The sequence below is a fragment of the Girardinichthys multiradiatus genome, chromosome 23 (genome assembly GCF_021462225.1).
Source record: "Girardinichthys multiradiatus isolate DD_20200921_A chromosome 23, DD_fGirMul_XY1, whole genome shotgun sequence".
Lineage (NCBI taxonomy): Eukaryota > Metazoa > Chordata > Actinopteri > Cyprinodontiformes > Goodeidae > Girardinichthys > Girardinichthys multiradiatus.
The window spans coordinates 18,768,303-18,789,997 of record NC_061815.1 but is presented as its reverse complement, the minus strand read 5'-3'; positions in this window follow the sequence as shown (position 1 = coordinate 18,789,997).

The following is a 21,695-nucleotide window of genomic DNA, read 5'->3' as shown; positions in this document are numbered from 1 at the left end:
ACAGAAATTAACACATATTGTAATGTTATAAATAACCAACAGGTTCTTAGTTTGTAAGTGTTTGCCAGAAAAATGAAATAAATGAATTCCTTTGAGTTCGGCTGGTTGGCATGACAGCCATAGAGCTAACCGTCTTATAAGTTGGAGCAGAGCTACTTGTTAAAATGTCTCACTTTTCCAAGGATTGGTGGTCGCAGCTCATCACAGCAGTATTTTAAAAGATTTGGCTGAATTAATTTTTCCACAAAGCTCATCACTTACACTTTAATCTGTTCTTGTGTCTGTCTTGTCTCATAGACCGTGCAAAATCCAGCTTAAAAGGCTAGGTTAGAGTACTGCTGAAGCGAACATTGCATTAACAAGCTTAATTTAAATAACCACCATTAATCCTTTTCTTCACCTTTTTTATTTGTTTTGGTTGCAGAGAACACAAACAAACAAATATTTTTAATAAAGGAGCTAAATAATCTGTTTAGACTCTACCATGGACAGTGCCATGAAAAAGTATATGAACCTTTACACACTTCTTTTGTTTTTGCTCTTTTTTCTACACTTAAATATTTAAGTTCAAAAATATATATTCTAATAATGCAGCCTTAAAGGGGACAGTGCCCTGTGTCCTACTTGTGCCATTCCGAAGCACAGATAAATGCAGAGGGTTGTGTCAGGAAGGACCTCCGGCATAAAACTCTTGCCACATCTACCATGCGAGTTGAGAACATGATTACCATGCCAGATTGGTCGATGTCCGGGTAAACAACAACCACCTTTGATGCTGGTGACCGACAGGATTCTGGTTCGAAACTGGGCTACTGTTGATCAGCAAAAAAGAAGAGGAGGAAGATGTGTCCGTAGGCAGAGAGAGAAGAGAAGAAGCAAGAGTCTAGGATTGAGAACTGGGAGTTTGAATGTTGGGGCCATGAAAGGAAAAGAGACATGATGCAGAGGAGGAAGGTGGACACACTGTGTTCAGGACACCAGATGGATCTACCATGGTTTGGATAGGAATAGAAATGGCGCAGGAGTTATCTTGAAGAAGGAGTTTGTCAAGAATGTTCTGGAGGTGAAAAAAGGTGTCACATAGGGTAATGAGTCTGAAGCTAGAAATTGAAGGTGTGATGTTCAATGCTGTTAGTGGGTATGCCTCACAGGTAGGATGTGAGTTAGAGGAGAAGGAGAAACTCTGGAGCGATTTAGATTAAGTGATGAAAAGTTGAGAGAGTGGTGCAAATTTTATGGACATGTTGGAGCAGGGAATAGAGGTGACAGGCAGGTTTGGTATCCAGTACATCTTGTGTTGATGTAATCTGAAGGAATTCATTGACTGCAAGATAGCGGTAGGTGAGTGTTTCCAAACAGCACAGGTTGGTAGAGCTTAGAATGACTGATGGTGAGGAAGTTTAGGAGGACAATGGCAGAGCAGAGGCAAAGTGGTTGAAGCTGAAAAGGAAGACAGTTGAATGGCTTCCTGGGAGGAACTGAGACAGGCTCTGTAGGCCAGGTGTTACTTCCAGAAGACTGGACAACTACAGCTAATGCTATCAGGAAGATGGGTAGGAGAGTTCTTGGGATGTCTTCTGGAAGGAAAGTTGATAAGGAGACTTGGTGGAGGAATGAGGAAGTGCAGGAGTGGCTACTAAGAGATCAGCTAAGAAGACGTGGGACACTGTGGGGACTAAACAGAGTTGCCAAGAGTACAGGGAGATGCAACATTTAATTTATTAAATGGTAAAGGGCCTGCACCTGTATAGCGCTTTATCAAGTCTGAAGACCCCAAGGCATTAACACTACAGTCAGTCATCCACCCATTCACATTCACAGTGGTTAGCTACATTGTAGCCACAGCCGCCCTGGGGCAGACTGACAAAAGTGAGGCTGCCATACAATCAGTCGAGCCCCCTGACCACCATCAGCAGGCAAGGTGGTTGAAGTGTCTTGCCCAAGGACACAATGAATGAGATGGATGGAGTCAGGGTTCAAAGAGGCAATCCACTGGTAACAGAAAAAACCCCTACCGTTGTCCCCACTGTCGCCCAGTTAGAGGTTAAAACATATCCAAACTATCCTATGTGAAACAGTGATTGTCCGTCTTTGTAGATCATACCAATTTACCACTTTTTTAGGAAAGCAGAGCTCAAGCTTACTAGTCACAACCAAAGAGAACCTATTTGGCAACATGAAGTAGGCTAAAAGATCTCAAAAACTAACACATCATGCCTTGATTGAAATCAATTCTAAAACTAAGGAGAAACCATATCACTGACATACAGGTCCTTCTCAAAATATTAGCATATTGTGATAAAGTTCATTATTTTCCATAATGTCATGATGAAAATTTAACATTCATATATTTTAGATTCATTGCACACTAACTGAAATATTTCAGGTCTTTTATTGTCTTAATACGGATGATTTTGGCATACAGCTCATGAAAACCCAAAATTCCTATCTCACAAAATTAGCATATTTCATCCGACCAATAAAAGAAAAGTGTTTTTAATACAAAAAACGTCAACCTTCAAATAATCATGTACAGTTATGCACTCAATACTTGGTTGGGAATCCTTTGGCAGAAATGACTGCTTCAATGCGGCGTGGCATGGAGGCAATCAGCCTGTGGCACTGCTGAGGTCTTATGGAGGCCCAGGATGCTTCACTAGCGGCCTTTAGCTCATCCAGAGTGTTGGGTCTTGAGTCTCTAAACGTTCTCTTCACAATATCCCACAGATTCTCTATGGGGTTCAGGTCAGGAGAGTTGGCAGGCCAATTGAGCACAGTGATACCATGGTCAGTAAACCATTTACCAGTGGGTTTGGCACTGTGAGCAGGTGCCATGTCGTGCTGAAAAATGAAATCTTCATTTCCATAAACCTTTTCAGCAGATGGAAGCATGAAGTGCTCCAAAATCTCCTGATAGCTAGCTGCATTGACCCTGCCCTTGATAAAACACAGTGGACCAACACCAGCAGCTGACACGGCACCCCAGACCATCACTGACTGTGGGTACTTGACACTGGACTTCTGGCATTTTGGCATTTCCTTCTCCCCAGTCTTCCTCCAGACTCTGGCACCTTGATTTCCGTATGACATGCAGAATTTGCTTTCATCCACAAAAGTACTTTGGACCACTGAGCAACAGTCCAGTGCTGCTTCTCTGTAGCCCAGGTCAGGCGCTTCTGCCGCTGTTTCTGGTTCAAAAGTGGCTTGACCTGGGGAATGCGGCACCTGTAGCCCATTTCCTGCACACGCCTGTGCACGGTGGCTCTGGATGTTTCTACTCCAGACTCAGTCCACTGCTTCCACAGGTCCCCCAAGGTCTGGAATCGGCCCTTCTCCACAATCTTCCTCAGGGTCCGGTCACCTCTTCTCGTTGTGCAGCGTTTTCTGCCACACTTTTTCCTTCCCACAGACTTTCCACTGAGGTGCCTTGATACAGCACTCTGGGAACAGCCTATTCGTTCAGAAATTTCTTTCTGTGTCTTACCCTCTTGCTTGAGGGTGTCAATAGTGGCCTTCTGGACAGCAGTCAGGTCGGCACTCTTACCCATGATTGGGGTTTTGAGTGATGAACCAGGATGGGAGTTTTAAAGGCCTCAGGAATCATTTGCAGGTGTTTAGAGTTAACTCGTTGATTCAGATGATTAGGTTCATAGCTCGTTTAGAGACCCTTTTAATGATATGCTAATTTTGTGAGATAGGAATTTTGGGTTTTCATGAGCTGTATGCCAAAATCATCCGTATTAAGACAATAAAAGACCTGAAATATTTCAGTTGGTGTGCAATGAATCTAAAATATATGAATGTTAAATTTTCATCATGACATTATGGAAAATAATGAACTTTATCACAATATGCTAATATTTTGAGAAGGACCTGTATATCAGCAACAAACCACAGTGAGAGCCATTATCCACAAATGGAGAAAACATGTAACAAAGGTAAAACTTCCCAGGAGGGTCTGGTCTACCAAAATTACTTCCAAGAAAACACTGATGATGTGGAAGGTCACAAAAGAACCCCCAAAACATTTAAAACGCTACAGGACTCACTTGCCTCAGTTAAGGCCAGTGTTCAACATTCATGGGAGAGTTTCAAGGCAAAAACCACTGCTGACCAAAAGAAACACAAACGCTGTCTCATATTTGCCCAAAACACTTTAATAATGTCCAGGACCTTTTGGAACATATGGATTGTGAGACAAAGGCTGAATTTTTTGAAAGGTGTGCATCTCTTTACATTTGGGGTAAAACTAACACAGTATGTCTCAAAGAGAATATCATACCGACAGTCAAACATAGTGGTCATGCTGTAGTGGTCTATACTACTGCTTTGCTGCTTCTGCAACTGACAACTTGGTGTAATTAATGGAACCATAAATTCTGTTCCCCTAAAACGAAATCCTGAGGACATTCAAGCATCAGTTTTTTCAAGCACACCTGGTTTATTAAGCAGCACAATAATCTGACACACCCCATAAAGTCCACTCCAGCCTAGTCAAAGTTCGGGCAAAAAAATGTGGTTGAGCAGTGTGATCTTAAAATGCACGAAATGCTTCTGTTCTGCAAAGAAGATTGGGCCAAAATTCCTATACAGAAATGTCAATGAGTCATTGCACTTTATGGCTGTTGTTGGGCGATATTTTTTTTTCACATTTAGCCAGGTTGGCCTGAATAGCTTTTTCGCTAAAGAAACGAAATCCTCTTCCGAAACCTAGTGAAATAATTTTTGTTTGACAGAGAATTATGTTTGATGATCAGGGACATTTAGTTGTGACAAAAATGTAAAACAGAAGAGATCTGTAAAGGTGTAATTACATTTTCCATCATTGTACACCAATGTCCAATTTGCTTCTCTACCAGGGTGTAATGTGAGCCCTTGCACCACGCTGCCTCTGGCAGATTTCTTTTGCACAGCTCAGATAGTATCAAACTCGAATGCATCACCCTGTGTGACCTGGAACTGGCTGAATCTTACGCTTTTTAGCTGTCCAGTAGCAAACGGACATTGACACACTGGTAGCTGCTGGCAAAATTAGATAGATAAATACAAAAATAATTCTGTAATGCTCCAACCCAGAGTCCATGTCTCAGTTATCGATCATGTCATGCACCAGTGGATCTCCATTTGCCTCAGCTAAAGTACTCGGTGTTTCTCCTGATGATGCCCCCAAGGCCTTATAGATATGGACGAAACTACCTCAAACCACAGAGCTAATATCGTTTACAGGCCAAGAGAAAAAAAAAAAATGGCAGCAAAACTTTAAAATCTTTGCAATTGCTTAGTGAGATTTTCACCACTGCTGCAGAGCACGCTCTCTAGGCCGGGAATCATGCGACAGTGCACAATGTCAAGTTGCTTTTATTGCAGCTTTCCTGCCAAAGCCCAGTAGTGTTTAAACTGGATCATGGCAGACCAGAGAATGATTGATGTTTGGAGCTGCAATTTCACTGTGTGGTTATTACACAGTCATAGTTGAAAAGAATCCTTATGGACATAAATTCTCTTATACCATTGAGTGAAATGTAATGTTATTGAGGATATTCATCCAAAAACTAAAAAGGGTGTGTTAAAGACGAGTACTTCAAAAAAATTATGGTCTGTCTTCATATAAGTGACATGTCTCCAGACTGTAATGCAAATACTGATGAGTCCAGCAGGAAAGCAGAAAGACTTGAGGGAGCTTTGCCAACTATGTGCTCAATGAGTCATTTTTTAATTTTACCTGCCACCGTGTGAAATCGACTTGTCCTCTTTTCAAAGAATTACACACAGAACCTTACAGTATCAGAGCAGCTTTCAACCATTTGTGTTGTGTTGCATCACATGGTTTTAATCTCAGCTTAATATACTTACTCTGAGATGAGAGGAGCAGCACCTTCTCACAGCTGAAAGCACAAACCCCTGCTTCTCATCTGCTGGGTCTACTCACATTTTCCACATTTTAAAAGACTCTGGACCCCTCATCTGCATATATGTAAAAAGCCATTAAAGCTGTTTTTTGCTCGTATTTGCTTCCCTCTTCCTTGGACAGTCTTGAAGAACAGGAATAGAATTGAGTTGCTGGCAAACGCCACCTACTCCATGGAGGCAGCAGCTGCATAAACAATGCTTTATTTCAAATCCTCCTAATGTTTATTCACTGAGTCCTATCGATACGCTGATAGTGCTGAGTCACACCCTTGTGCATGCACTCAAATCACTATGTGCCATAGCAACAGCAACTTAGGAATTGCTAAATCTCTTTAGTTTGAATGTTTAAGAGAATGTCATTATTTGTTCGTTCATTTCTTTTAAAGTCAGTAAAATCTGAAGCAGAATGTACTACTGAGATTCTGCAAAAGATCTCTACCTGATCCCTCTTTTGTGATATGCTGAGTCAAGGTCTTCGGAGACTTCAAGTCATTAAACTTAATTTGAATGACATGTAACTCTTTGCAATATACAGCAAGTACAATGAATTCATTAAGGTGTTGGCTATTAAAGTTTAATTAGTGACTTATGCAGGGTATTGGGTGTCTTTCCTGTACAGCATCCTCTGGAGGAAATTCAATATGAGTTCTTGACTCTTTTACAACTGGCAACACTTCTTCTCAGCTGATGGGTTTAATGCTTTCACACAAAAAATGGAATCAAAGACAAGTTGCATAAGCATATACACTGACCTTTATATTCAGAGATAGTATAGTAGAGATATTATATTTTTCTATTAATATATGACCCCATCATGCAGTTGCTTATGTGTGTCACTGTCAGTTTTGACGCTAAACTTTATGGACTGCTTAAAAAATATAGTACATTTTATTCACTCTTTTCGCGTCAATATTCTTTGCAATCTTTTATTTCTGTTCCAAAGGCATGCTAAAGTTTAATATACTATAAAATAATATCTGAAACCGACAGAACATCCCTGGAATATCTGGAGCAATATTTAGAGCACCATTGGGGATCTGTTTTAATATTATTGGGGCAGCATTGTAATACTTTCAGAAGTATTGAATTTGTATGTTTTTTTTTAGCTTAAAATAGATTATTTCCTCAGAGTGAATGAGGGAACAATGTTATGCACACACTTATGCTCACATATTATGCAGAAAATCTCAAGTTTTGCAGCTGATTTATTTATTGTTTAAATCATACAACAATCTCTTCATTTTTGTTGTAAGTTAAAAAGATTTACAATTATGATGTCTTTATAATTTTCAATTTCCTTACAATTTATTATTTTTATTCCATTTCGATTTTGTGGTATTGTGCACTGAAGCAATAAAGCCACAACATATTACAGCCGAGCACAGTCTACGTTCCCCCCTTAAAGAAATATAATTCACGTTTTGCTCAGACAGAAGAAAACTGAATTAGTTTTATTATTAGTTTACTAAAATGCTCAGATTTATTCACAGTAAATCAAGTAATGCAGTCATGCAGCCAAATTTACAATAAAGCTGCTCTCATTTACATAGTTTGCGTTTCTGTTCTGAGAAAGAAATATTCTGAAAAATATGAAATTCAGTTTACATTTTCCATCATAGTCACTTTCAAAGTAATCAGGTTAATGCTGCTTTTAATAAAATTCAGATTTAATTTGAAAGCAGCATTAGTGGAGACGACCTCGACTGAAGTTATTTGCCACACTCTTTCTCACCTCTGGTAAAGATATAAATGATTGTAGGATGAAAATGCTTTGGTGCAGTTCTCAGACAGTGAGCTTCAGAATTTTTTTTTATGCATTTCAAAATGAGTTAAGGCAAGTAGTTTTTTTTTTAATGGTATGGTCTTTTATTTTTCTAATTTTGATGACTGGCTAAGAAAAATGAGGCTCTATGTCACACCATATTTATAACCCAAGGAAACAGGAAGTTACTGATTTCTGATTAAATGTTCCAAGACACTCTAAAAAACCATTAAGTATTATTTATAAAAATCTTTGAGATGCCTGTATTAATAGTTAGGGTTGCCTATAATTGTGGCGTCAGGGATTTTTACATAACAGTTACTACTTGAAGATGACATTTATCCACTAAAACAATATACAGATTGGATTTTTTCAGTTTTATAGCTACTGCAACAAAGATATGTTTATTATAATGCTTTTTTTTTTTTACAGATCTTTTGAAGAGATGCCAGTAAGTGTTTAAGACACTTGTTGGGACCCCAGCCATGGGTTACAACATTAAAGGCCAGTAAGGCCTTTTCTGGAACTTTTAAAATAAATTGCATTAACCTACTTCCAGCATAGACAGGAACAGAAACAAGAAGGGAGTAACAGCAGACTTCCCGTGACGTTACTGTTTGAATAAAAACCCCGCTTTACAACAAACTGACCTCTTCCACGCAGGTCCCCAGCGGAACTGGATGGAGGGATACAGCACGCTATTGTCTCTATGCAGGCAAACAGACATAACTCTTCAAACTGGATCGAAGAGTGTCATATGATTATGCGATCATATGCACTAAGTTAAGTAGGAATTAATTGCTGTTTGTGTATCCGGTATTCATTCATGAACGTGGTAATTAAGGTACAAGCGTGGCTTGACTTTTCTCTCTGAGGTCTACAGAATGAAACTGTGTCCCAGAGAGTTCCCAGCAGAGACCCTGTCTCTACGACGCCGAATGGAGCAGTTTTTCCCGGTCTGAAGGAAGGACAGAGGTACCGCAATACAATGCCGCTCTGCATGTAATTCTGCCCAGGGGTGAAAGTGAGCCGGTACGGTCCGGTGCTGCGTACCACTAAAAGATTCTGCGCCAGTACCCAGTACTGGGAAGAGCGAAGAACGGCTGTCTGCTATGAAGCCGTCATCCAGAACCAGTTACGGCTGCAAAAACTCACGAGCACACAAAGAAGATCCGCTACCAATAGGCAGTTTAAAACACAACTTAATCTGTTTATAAATATAGCTCTTTTCCCCTCATTCCAAATAGTTTCTGAACTGTTCTGCTATGCTGGAGCCTCAAAGCTCTTGCTTTGCTTCTCTCCCCTCGCAGCTCGAGGCTTTTGTGAACGGCCAGCCTTTAAAATGAGCACCGCTACGTTTAATGTCTGTCTGCTCGCTGCTAAATACCCCAGTTAAAAGCAAAGGGAGAGTAACTAGTTGTGTTTCATGTTATTTTGCTGACTTACAACAACACAGTACAGCTCGAAAATACCACTTATGACCAGAGATTTCACATACCTCCAAAACAGATCGGTTGCCAAGGAGATCGGTGCGTTTGATTTAATGGACTCGGAGATTTTACACAGGTGGTGCACAGAAATAATAAAACGCCGCTTGCATCAGGACAGGACGAACAATAAATCACTTACCATCGAAACCTCAAAAACAACCGAACTGTCAAATATTTTATTTAAATGAAATCAAAACTTGACCACAATGCAGAGAACAATAACTTCTTTGTTCAAAAGAAAAGACGGAAACTGAAGAAAACTTATGCATCAGAAAATGGTTTATCATTATATATATATATATATATATATATATATATATATATTCTACATTGTCAAGTGATTCTAATTTCTGCCTTATACAGACAGCCTTCAGTAAAGTAAAATATTGATACATTTTAATAAGTTTGAGTTTGGACTTTGCCGAGAGAGATCTCGAGGAGGGCATAGATGACAGTAACAATTATATATATATATATATATATATATATATATATATATATATATATATATATATATATATATATATAATGATAAACCATTTTCTGATGCATAAGTTTTCTTCAGTTTCCGCCTTTTCTTTTGAACAAAGAAGTTATTGTTCTCTGCATTGTGGTCAAGTTTTGATTTCATTTAAATAAAAAAATTTGACAGTTCGGTTGTTTTCAAGGTTTCGGTATAGGTTTCTGGTATATATATATAAATGCCCCCAGTGCCTCCCCAGCACCCCTCTCTAGCTCCGCCCCTAAGTACTGGCAAGAATTTAAAACTACTTTCACCCCTGATTCTGCCTGAGCCGGCGGAACGCGCCGTCCCAAACTACAGCTACTGAAGTTAGCTGCAAATTAACCTTTTGTTCACTACGGATGCTTTCCTCAACTTTGTCGCCCCGGACAACTTTTCCTCAGCACGGTTCACGTAAGAGGTTGTGTTTGGGCAGAGAAGTAGTTTAGAATGAAATAATCTAAAAGGTTCGTTTTATGACGTTTGGTTTTGTTTTGTTGAAAACTCAGCTATCTTAGTGCTAGCAGATTAGCTGTTAAGCACATGTGCTCAGTTTATGTGTTCTGTGTTTTTAAAGTTAAGACAAACTTGTTTAAAGGGTGATTTTAAACACAGAAGATCGGCCATAACACATCGTCCACACTTATGCATTTTAACCATTTTATTAGTGGTATTTTAAAGGTATGTGTTTGATTCTGATGATAAGCTATAAGCTTCTTTTGTTAGCCCCAACCGCTAACAGCTAAGAACACAGACTTGCCAACTAAGAGTCAGCTAAAGGTCATTTACCCAAAAAGGTTGTTAGTTTTCAATCTAGGAAATAATATTTCCCTAAATATTATTTTACTAAACTTGATAACTAAGTAAACACTATTAAGACCCATTTATCCATAAAGATTTGGTTCTTATTCAAAATAGTATTTCCTTAGATATTATTTCACTATTTCCTTAATAATATATATTTTTAGATTATTTTAATAAATAAAGGCAGCTAATTAAACACCGTTGAGAATTAGTCATCCAGAAGGTTGGTTTTATTCAGCAAATCATTCTTTAAAATATGATTTTATTAAAATAATGCTTTTTCTGGTATGAATGAGTGTGTGCATGGTTGTATGTGTGTTGCCCTGCGATGGACTTGCGACCTGTCCAGGCTGTACCCCACCTTTCGCCCATAGACTGCTGGAGATAGGCACCAGCTCCCCTGTGACCCACTATGGAATAAGCGGTAGAAAATGACTGACTAATGCTTTATCTGATCTAGCATTGTGAATGATTGTTTAAAGGTATACCAATTATTGCCTAAGTTAGTTCCAAGACTAACTTCACTTCATCTCCAGATTCTTCAAGATAATCCTTGGCTCTGTAATGTTGCATCACTCTTTCAGTCATGGTTTTCAATCATCTTTTTAATCAACTTCTTTATATTGAACATAGCCCATTAGTCTTCCTTATTCTTTCATTCTGCTTGGTAGTTTAGTTGGGTTGTTTTAGCATAGTAGAGAGTTTGTTGATTGAAATATGTTTGACTTGACTTATTTTTGTTAATAAATTCTTGTATTTTAAGAAATTGTGTGAATTCATTCTGTGTGTGTACAGAGTTTTGCTCTTCAATAATGCCAGAGCTTGGTTCATCCCTTTCAGCTTTGTCCTAATACCACCACCTTATTGGGCTGGTATTCACAAGACAACCCTTAACAGACCGAAATATTATTTAATATAACATTAAAGTATTAATATTAAATATTATATTATATATTCATATTCATAATCACAACACTATTCAATATTTGGATATGTTCCAGGTGGCAGGAATGATCTGATTTGTTTAATTTGTCGTTACCAACAGGTTTTGTAGTTGCTCCTTTTATATAATAGAGTGAGCTTTATACTTTATGCTACATAAGTATGAATGTATTATTAACTACATTTGTAAATTCTTACCTCCTAAGGGATGGCAGATGAACATGAGCTATCTTGCTAACTCCAGCATATTTACATATGTTCCAGGTGCTGATATCTACTCAGACTCTATGTCTCCAGTTTCCCCCCAAATCTGGTCAAAGCTCTCCTGGAGGTGGGAGTCAGACATTCAGACCTTTTGGTGGTGATCAGTGGACAGCTCAGCCCCTCTCTTCACCTGAGTGTCCAAGACATAGGCCGAAGATCCGAAGACACTACTACAAAGTCGATCATCTACCTCCTGCCTAGAGTGTCCTAGTGCCAAGTGACTGATGAACATGCCAATAATGAAACACCACTTGGATTCAGGCCATTCCTCCCATCACACCCCTAAGGTGTAACTGTCATTTCCCTTGTGGGCATTCAAGTCAGCAGAATAAAAACACATTTGCTTGATAATAAATGGTTTCACTTAACCAGTAACACTGAGTATTATCATTCATAGTCCCTGTAAAATGTCCAAAAAATAAGAAATACTGTCAGTGTATGTAAATGTATGAACATGATTGTATGTCAAAAATATAGGTCCATCATAATAAATTATAATATCATAGAAAAGTAAACATTACATTACACTATATAGAGTCATCACATATAGAGTAATATATCTCAAGAGTGTTTTCCTGTTAATTTTGATAAATATGGCTTACAATGAAAACCCAAAATTCAGTTTCTCACAACATTTCTTTATTACACAGGACCAAGAAAAATGGATTTTGAATACATTAAAAAAGATCATTGTTAAAGATGCTGGTTGTTTACCGACTAATATGTATGACTATAAATTGAAAGCTGGAAGGAAAATGTCTGGTAGAAAACAATGCAGAAGCAATAAGAATGACTGGAGCCTTGGGATAATTGTAAAGCAAAGCCCATTCCAGTCTTGGCAGAGATACACAAAGCTTGGACTCTGGCTGATGTCCAGAGTTTTCTTTTTTAGATGACAGAGCATTTTTACTTTTATCTGGAAGTTAAGCTCCCACAGTCTAGAGGAAGAAGATGACAAACACCAGACCCAACAATGCAGAGCTGAAGCTAGCAGTTAAAGCAACCTGGGTTCCTTTACACTTCACCACAGCCACATGCTGATTGCCTCTATGCCATGCTGCATTCTGATTTAATTCATGTAAAAGAGTCCTGGAAAAGTATATAGTATAGTATATATTTTAAAGCACGTTTACTATAGAATACCTGGACATGCTATTCATTTGGCTGCAGTTTATTATTCGTTTTATGTAATATTCTGATTTTGGGTTTTAAATACCATCACAATCATTTCAACAACTAAATAACTGTTTGAAATATATCACTTAATGTGTAATGAATATATATAGTTGGTTTGCTGAAATAAGGTGATATAATCTGAAATAATCAGATTTATTAAGATGCACCTGTAATATTTAGCTTAATTTTAGCCACCAAGAATGAAAGATATCCTAGCTTGAAAAATATAGTTTTCTTCATTAACTCAATACTTTATGCTCAGTCTGACAGCTGTTGTTAGTATTCTTACAAACAGTAGGTTTGTAGGATGCTCTCTGTGTGAGGATTGATTTATTTCTTTAAAACAGCTGATAGATTTTTTTCTCACAAAAGCGTTTCTGCCAGGCCAAACGCAGAGCAGGTTTGTTTCACATAAACAGGATTAGATGATGAACATGAGTGTCATTGTTTCAGATCCACCCAACCATGCTACAAGCTACAGTGTTTGTATTGATTATAAAAAGAGCATGTCAGCCAGTGGCACTGAGGAGGAGGTTACCCCCTGCAGTTTCCTCCAAAGCTTGGTGATGAATATCATTGTGGATAGGCCCCATACTTCCGTTGGGGTCAAGTCTGCCATGGCAAACCAAACTATTTATACCTGTTGTAAAGGGCAAAAATTGCAAGTTATAAGTAAAGGAAAAGCTTTTGTATTTCTAAAGAAAATATATGTGTTTTATTTTAACATGTTCAGGGTACTGGAGGTGCCGGAAGTGACCGAAGTTATAAATGATAAATCATCACTGCAGTGAGTGCACAAAACATGTGTGAAACAATTAAAGGAGAAAACATTTGTCACTCCTGATTGATTTCTGAGTTTGGAATTTGATTCTTTTGCTTCATTTCCTGTGATTCTTTTACTTCTTCATTTGCATGTTTCTGGTTAACCTTTATGTCGCCTTTGGGTTATTGTAATCAGTTCATTTATATCTTTCTCTTTTTGCATGTTAGCATTCCCTTGTAGAGAACTTCATAATAAAATTATTTTAGTTGGAGGAACATCATTATGTATGATGTATAATTTGTTGGCCGATTTAAGAGGATTGCTTGTGGGCCTCTTAAAGGCTCCAGACCTACTGGGGTGAAAATGTCTGCTTTACTTTGTCATTCAATCATAGTTCATAAAATTAAATCATATTTGGAGATTTGGAAAAGTAATTCTTTGAATACATTTTGGGCAAAAGAAACTCCACAGAAACGTTCATAAATATTCCAATTACAAAACGCCAGACCGCTGAAGCACCTGTGTGGGTGTTTAAGAACCCCTCGTTATTTATTCATGTCTCTCTTCATCCTTTTAAACTTCTCACCCATCAGAATTACTTTTCAGTTCTAAGTCTGCGTCATTATAGCTGCAATTTAAAAGCACATTTCCAATTTGAAGTGCAAATGAGCTTTAAACATGACTTACAAATATCCCTTTTTAAAAAGAAAATGACTGAACATGTCCCATCTCAGCTGCCATTTCAGGCCCATAATTGAATCTTTGTGTTTGTGGGGCACGATAAGAGTAAAAGGTTTTGCATAACATTGTGCTGCTAGAGTGTGGGTATGAGCAGCCAAGTAAATCATTTTTAGTTTTACACGTGATCTAATCGTGGTCTGCTTTCTCAGTGTATTTTATGGGAGGGACTGAGTCAATAACATGCAAACTGTAAAGAATGTGCATTTAAAGTTTGTGCGTACAAAATATAGGCCACACTGAGAGAAAGGATTACGACAAAGCAGCTGATTTTTCCACCTTGTCTAAAATGGCTTTTCAATTATCACTGTTCACAAGTTTGAAGCTGTGTAGCTATCTTGGTGAGTTACTTATAGCCCCTTGTGATCGATGTGACCTAAACGAAGCTGCCAATATGTGCATCATTAGTGTCCCATGATCACACTGTAGTTACAAGGTCATTAGCCTGGAAATAAAGAGGCAACAGCAGACTGACCATCTTTAACCCCAACAATGACAAACGATGAATGTGATCAGAGCATTAAGTGGACATTATCGCCTTGCATTGCTCAACAGAAATGTCTTGAAGGTGGCCTTTTCTTCCTCCAATAACTTCTACTGGGCTTTCCCCCCCAGCTCATTTCACTGATAAATGGAAATACATGGAAATCAACGGAAACGGAAATGTTTTTAAATAAAATAAAGTGGTTGTGATTCCGAAACAGATCAATGCTGGGACTGGAAATTAGTTGGAAATATTTCAATTGAATTACGTAAAATATGCCACCTTTGAGCATTTTTATTTGTAATGATCTGATTGCTTGCTGTGTTGTATGTGATAGGACCAAGTTATGTTATGCCTTTAGCATCATGCTTGATTAGGATAAGGAACTGCTGCCATTAAATTTGGGTTCTGTCTAGTTTTTCTTTCTTTCTATAGATGGTGTGCCTGGTCTGGGACTTTTGTATTTAGCTACTGTATGTCTCCCTCCTGATAAACTGTGTTCTCTTTTTGATTTTCTCTTTAATAGAAAATAATTCAGGCCTAGTGCTTCTTTGTTATTTTCTGTCACTCCATCCTATACTCTAAACCCTCAGTCAGTTGCAGCAAATGGATTCTTATATCAAACCCAGTACAGTTGGAGTTTTTTCCCGTTAAAGGGAAGTTGTTCCTCTCCACTACTGACATTTGCTTTGTCAGGTTGAGAGACTGCTGCCATTGAGATTGTTTTCTCTCTTTGTTTTGTTTTTTCATAGAAAGTACATCTGGCTTAGGGCTTCGGTCTTTTTGTATGTCTCCTTACCATTCTCTCAACCCCCAGCTGGTAGCAGCTGATGGCCACTCATTCTGAGTTTGGTTCTGTTGGAGGTTTCTTCATGTTAAAAGAAGTAGTTTCTCTCAACTGTCTCCACTTGTTTGCTTAGAATAAGAGAATGTTGCAAAGATGAAACAACTGTCTGGGCTGGCATAGGTAGATGAATTTAATATTAACTTGCATTAAATTATGAACTGAATTTGACAGCATTGTGTATTACTTGGATTGAATTGGACTGTATTTAAGAAGATCACAGTCCATCTCTGACTGGATTACATTTTTATGAATTTGGTTCTATATAATTAGATAAATCTCTTTGTCTTGTAAAGTACTAGGAGAAGATGTTTATTGGGAATTGGTGCTTTTGAAATAACCTGAGTTGAATAGAATTGAAAGACGTATTTTATGAGATGCTCAATACCAGGGATGGTGAGAGTGGTCTGGATGTTTAATGCATTCGGTAAGGGGATCTCTAAATTTCCTGCTGTTTATATCATATCAACCAGTTTGTTACCAGTGTTGAGCAAGGTGATTTAAAAAAGTAAAAGCATTCTCTCACCGACTAATCTGCGCACACAGATTACAAAACAGAGCGCAGTTTATCAAACCATGCAGACGGATTGCAGAAACCAAGAGCACAGTCTTGTAATCCGTGCGCGCAGATTGCAAAACTGAGCGCACAGTTTAGTAAAGCGTGAGCACGGATTTCAACTGGCTTTGGTTTTTTTTACCCGCTGACACCTGCCAGGCTCTGTAGGTATGTGCTATACCTACCCACAAGGAAAAAGACAAAGGGGGGGTAGGTGGGTTTTTGCATTCAAAAGTTAGATTGATCAGTCTGATAAATATAATGCAATGTAAGTTGCTAATGGTTACAATGAAAAACAAGGAATAGACTATGGAGAGACATTTTCACCAACAGCTAACATGACAACTTAAGAGTGGTTATGCAATGGGCAGAACTTAATCCTAAAACTGCATGCATCCAACTATTGATTGTGAAATTTGCATAGATCAGCCAGAAGGTCTTAATAATCAATAAACAGGAGAAAAGCTACAAAAGTCTCTGTATGGTCTAAAACAGTCTGGTAGACTGGAATGCTTTACTGCATGCATATTAGCGAAAACACAAACAAAATCCAAGTGATCAGTGTTTGTATACTACAAAGAAAAATGGTGAAATTATTATCTTATTGGTACTGGCAGATGACCTTATCGTTGCAGTTAGCTGTGAAGAAGGTCTAGTTTAAAAGATCCTAGAAAGATCTAGGAAAAATGAGACATTTCTTAGGAATTGACTTTGACTAAAGAGAAAAACAAGATAAGATGTCAAAGAAAAAATACTTGAACGAAATATTAAAAAGATTTGGAATGGAGGATTATAAACCCAGAGAGATTCCATGTGAACCAAAACTTGAGCACTCAGATGATGCAGATAAAATAGGAGATCCGAAAACGTTTAGCGAGGTAGTAGGAAGTTTAATATGTTTATCCACAAGCATAGAAGTGTTGTGGTCAATAAACTTTCCCAGCACTTTGCTGAACCGAAGGTAGGGCACTAGAATAGAGTAAATCCTGAGGTGCAGCAGATACCACTTTATTAGAGAAGTTGGTAACGCTGGAAAAATAATGCTGAAAAACTGCCCTACTGAACAAATACTTGCAGATGTAATGATAAAACCTGTAACTAAACTATGTTTGACATATAAATGTGCAGACACAACTTTTTTGATAAGGTAAAAAGAAGACCCTATGTTGTTTTGTTGTATGTTTTCAAGATAACCCAATGAGTTACGAGCAAGTAGGGGTGTTAAGCGTTACTTTTATTGACGCTGTTACTCAAATGTGTTACAATACTGCTACCTGCTGTTGTGCTTTGCATGCTGCTTCTGGTGTGCACAGGCATCACGTTATGACATAATGAGCTACGTTATCGGTTATTTTGAAGATGCCGCTCTGAGTGAGAGCAAGTATGCATAGCTCTGTTCGGTTTCCAATAAAAATGGAATAAAGGCTGAAGAGAACTAGTGACTGACTTATTGTCCCTCCATCTCACCATCAACACTTCACAATACTTTGCAACAACATTTTGAATTTAAATCCATCATGAGTTGGAATGGATATACTTTTATTTGGTTATTTCAGAGAGGTTGGTTTTGCTGATGCCTTGCAGCAGGATTTCAAGTTCAAGTCACTGGATTCAGCTGTGCTTGCTTAGATTTTCTTTCAGCCTTCTGGTTTCATCCCACTGTTCAAAGATTTAAATTTGGGTCACCTGAGTCAAATTCCTGGAGCTTCCTTATCTCATCACTTACACCTGTAAATTTCTTTTTGTCAGCATCAGTAAAAGTGATAAGAACCTGGTTAGCCTTCAGGGAGGTGGGGATGGCTCCGCCTGGTAACATTTATAAGTGATAAGAAGTGGTAACATCAATTTGGGCTGTTAACATCTGAATCTGGAAGCTGCCTTTACAAACATAAATCTTTAGGCCTAGCCATTAGCAGTGAGATATTTATTGGTCACTTCCAGGAACTGGAAGCTTAGGTGGAAATTGGCCTTTGGTGAAAACCTCCCCAACACTTTGAAGATCTGGCCACCAGCAGCCCAGACATGCATCAGTAAAAGTGTGATAAATCCTTCAGGCAGTAGGTATGCCTCATAAAATTGAGTCAGTTATCTTTTAGGCCTTTTACTTATTCCATTTTATTATAACATAGTTTGAATTATAGGATTATATCCTGTGTAAAAATTACCTTTCTTTGAAGCTGGAAAGGAATTGGTTCCACAGATAATCCATTGATGTATTTTACATATTTTATTTTCATAAGGCCATTCATAGGTTTGCACTGTGGTGTGATTCTTGCCTCCAAATTTATAGTTCTCTTTAGAAATCCAAGAAATCCCAAGAAATCAGCTGTTAAATGGCATCAACAGATTTCTGCTTGATTAACCCTGACTGGTTGAAAACTAAAATATCAGGGAACGCATCATATTTGACTGTAAGGTTGAGTGACCCACAACCCGCAATGGATGCACAGAGATGCAAGAAGCTATTCAAAAGGACTGTTCATTTTCTGTCAGCAATTCTGTCACGCTGCCCACAGAGCCAGAGAGAGCACAACTTTCAGCAGATAACAGGAAGACTGAACATGAGTGCAGAAAGAGTTCCTCTGTTTCATCATTCTAAGCTTTCAATCTCTCTGTCATGGAACATGTTGTATTTGAAAATGTTTGCAACCTTTTGGAAATCTCAGAGTTAAGGTAAGGATATTTTGTTTTGTGAAAATACACACAGAAACTGATGTTTCATGAATGTTATCCATGCTAACTGTGGTAACTGATAATATAGGATGGTAAAGACAGTTCACAATGTCAACTCTGTAATGATTTTGTCTTTGCTTTACAGGGGCTGCTCTATTATATATTTTGAATGCAGTTCTGAATGATGTTTCTTATTGTAATTCTGAAAAAGAATTAATGGAGCATATCTTGTTTATTTCAGGTATGCTATCAGAAGAATCAGTGGATCTAAATTTCTCTTTGGTGTGAGTGTGTATGTGCTCGATATGACTGGGGTGGCATGCTTCTCACTCACTGATAGTGTTGGGGTCATCCATTTGGTCGCACAGTTGAACTTGCGCAGAATCCCGCAGAAAATAAAGTTTCATTGCCATTTCCAGCGTGTCTCACGGAACAACGCAATGGAGGCACATATCTCGAGAGACAAAAGCTCGCAGGCGAACTTTTGCTCCACAAGGCCATTCCTGGAAGAGCTTGAAAGCTGGAAATCTGCCTGATACAAGAATGTCAGAATATTCATATACCGATCGAAGACCACGGCGACACCCGGCACAGGTGAAAAACCCACAGAGGTTTTATTTCCACGGAGATGAGTTTCCTCCTTGTTGATTCAGTCGACTAACGGTTCTTTATATTTTCCCCTCCTGGACGGATGAGAAGTTTACCGTTTTTTTTTTTCTTGAGTTGATCACGGACGCGTGATCCCCCCCAAACCTCGCTTTTCTTCAGACCTGACCCATCCAAAACTGGTGGAGAGGAGAAATCAACGTCAGCGTAATTTCGTTCTTTTTATATTAAATTGGATAGGTGCATTTACAATTCTGGGCAGGATGAGGGATAGTTTTAGATTTTCTGTGCAAGCGCTGCTGAATTGTGCGTGTTCAAGTTTTGTCTGGCTGATCCCAAATCAGCCAGGAGTTAGAAGTTGGTCTTAAAAGCTTTTCATTCAAAGCAACTGCGGTCAGGGCCTCGCCTCACCATTCCTTTGTTCCAGTTTTATTACTGGAGTTTTTCCACTGAGTTCCTGTCTCAGAGTTTTATGACTCCTTGTTCGAGATTTGGGGCGATCAGCTGTACGGCTAAAGGGGCGTGGCCCACCGTTTTACCAGCTGATTGCTGTAATCGAGACATCAGCACACCAGGAGGATTTCTCTTGCCATTTAACTCAAATTGGACATTTTGTCCATAAAACTGCTGGTTTGATCTTCATAGACACTAAATGCGCATATATTTTTATTTTATTATTATTGTTAGGTAGTCATTTTTATTCCCTTTGTGTAGAATGGTGCTTGTTAGTTAGGTGAAGGTTTTTGGACCAGAATAATGTTATATCAGGATTATTTGGCTTCAATAAATCTTCATATATATAATTAAGAGAAGCGTTTGTGTTTATTTCGTGCAAGAGTGATTTATCTCTCAAAACAAGGTCAAAGTTCCCTCACCTTCGGTGAAGCGGTTGAATAAACAGTGACATTTTGTGGTTTTGCTTAATAATTTATCATTAATGATGAATAGCTAATTGTAATTATTAAAGAGCTTTGAGCCCATAATCACAACACCACAGGACATCTTTGGTTTCTATTCGTAAGTAATGATTTTTGGTTAAGAAATTATTTTTTTTCAAATTATGATTTTAAATTATAATTCTTGATAAATATTAATTAATCAATAGTCATAATCCTTACAATAGGTTTCAGCCCCTTGGCGATCCTGAAAAGAACTAAATGGTGACAAAAAAGGAGATGCATCATTTTCCTTAAAATATAAGTCTAACATTAATTAAAACAAGCAAATTATGACCAGTGTAAATACCTACATCAGATGTGTTGCTAAGAGCAGTGCCCTTGAAATATAGTGGATGGTCCATTAGCCCATTTATGAAAGAAGCACAATGTCTCTCATTCTCCTCATTTTGTCGAATTATCCTAAATCTACTAATGCTCTGCATAATGGACACCAGGCTCTTGTTCAGGAGATAACAACCAGAAATGTTGGCGAGAACATCTGCCCTGCACACTCCTCTCTGCACCTAAATAAGATGTATGAATACATTAAATAAACATCTTTTCTGTAGTTAGTCATTTTGAATATAATATTCTTAAGAAAGCTCTTTATTGCGTTCTGTGAAATATGTCTGCAGAATTTGAATTTCAAATGATCCTTTTGATGATGAGGGAAAAAATCCTCTTACGTTTAAAAGAAGTGGATGTTCCCCAGTGGGTATAGTGTGGTGCAACAGAGCAATTTCCTGCGGTCAGACAGCAAAACAATAACACCAAATACGCTCAGAGAGAAGATAATAATTATATAGTTCAAGAGGATTAAGTTACAATGCAGGTTAATTGAATTAAAGAATGCAGCAGATTAGCAATTAATTTCCGACTGTTGAGCTGTCACATCTAAATCAAAGCTCGTACTTTTAGGTTGAAATAAAAAGAAAAGTGTAAAATGAAAATTAAACAAGTTTCTGCATTGCAGGTCTGAAGATACAATGGGCACTTAATAAAATGTTCAGTTCACATTTTTCCCTCTTTAAAAAGGGCCATCTCCTGACCTGAAATTTTCAAGAAAAATTTTAGAAGCTGTGGAGGAACAAAGTGTGAGCGAGAACATAATAATTAGTAGCACAAATGTCACCATCAATGAGGAGCAAGCAATTTAACATGCAGACATAATGTCCCTAGCTCATTCTGTTTAGGACAAAGGCAGGCAGACATGGTCATGATATCCAAGTATCATCGTTACAGA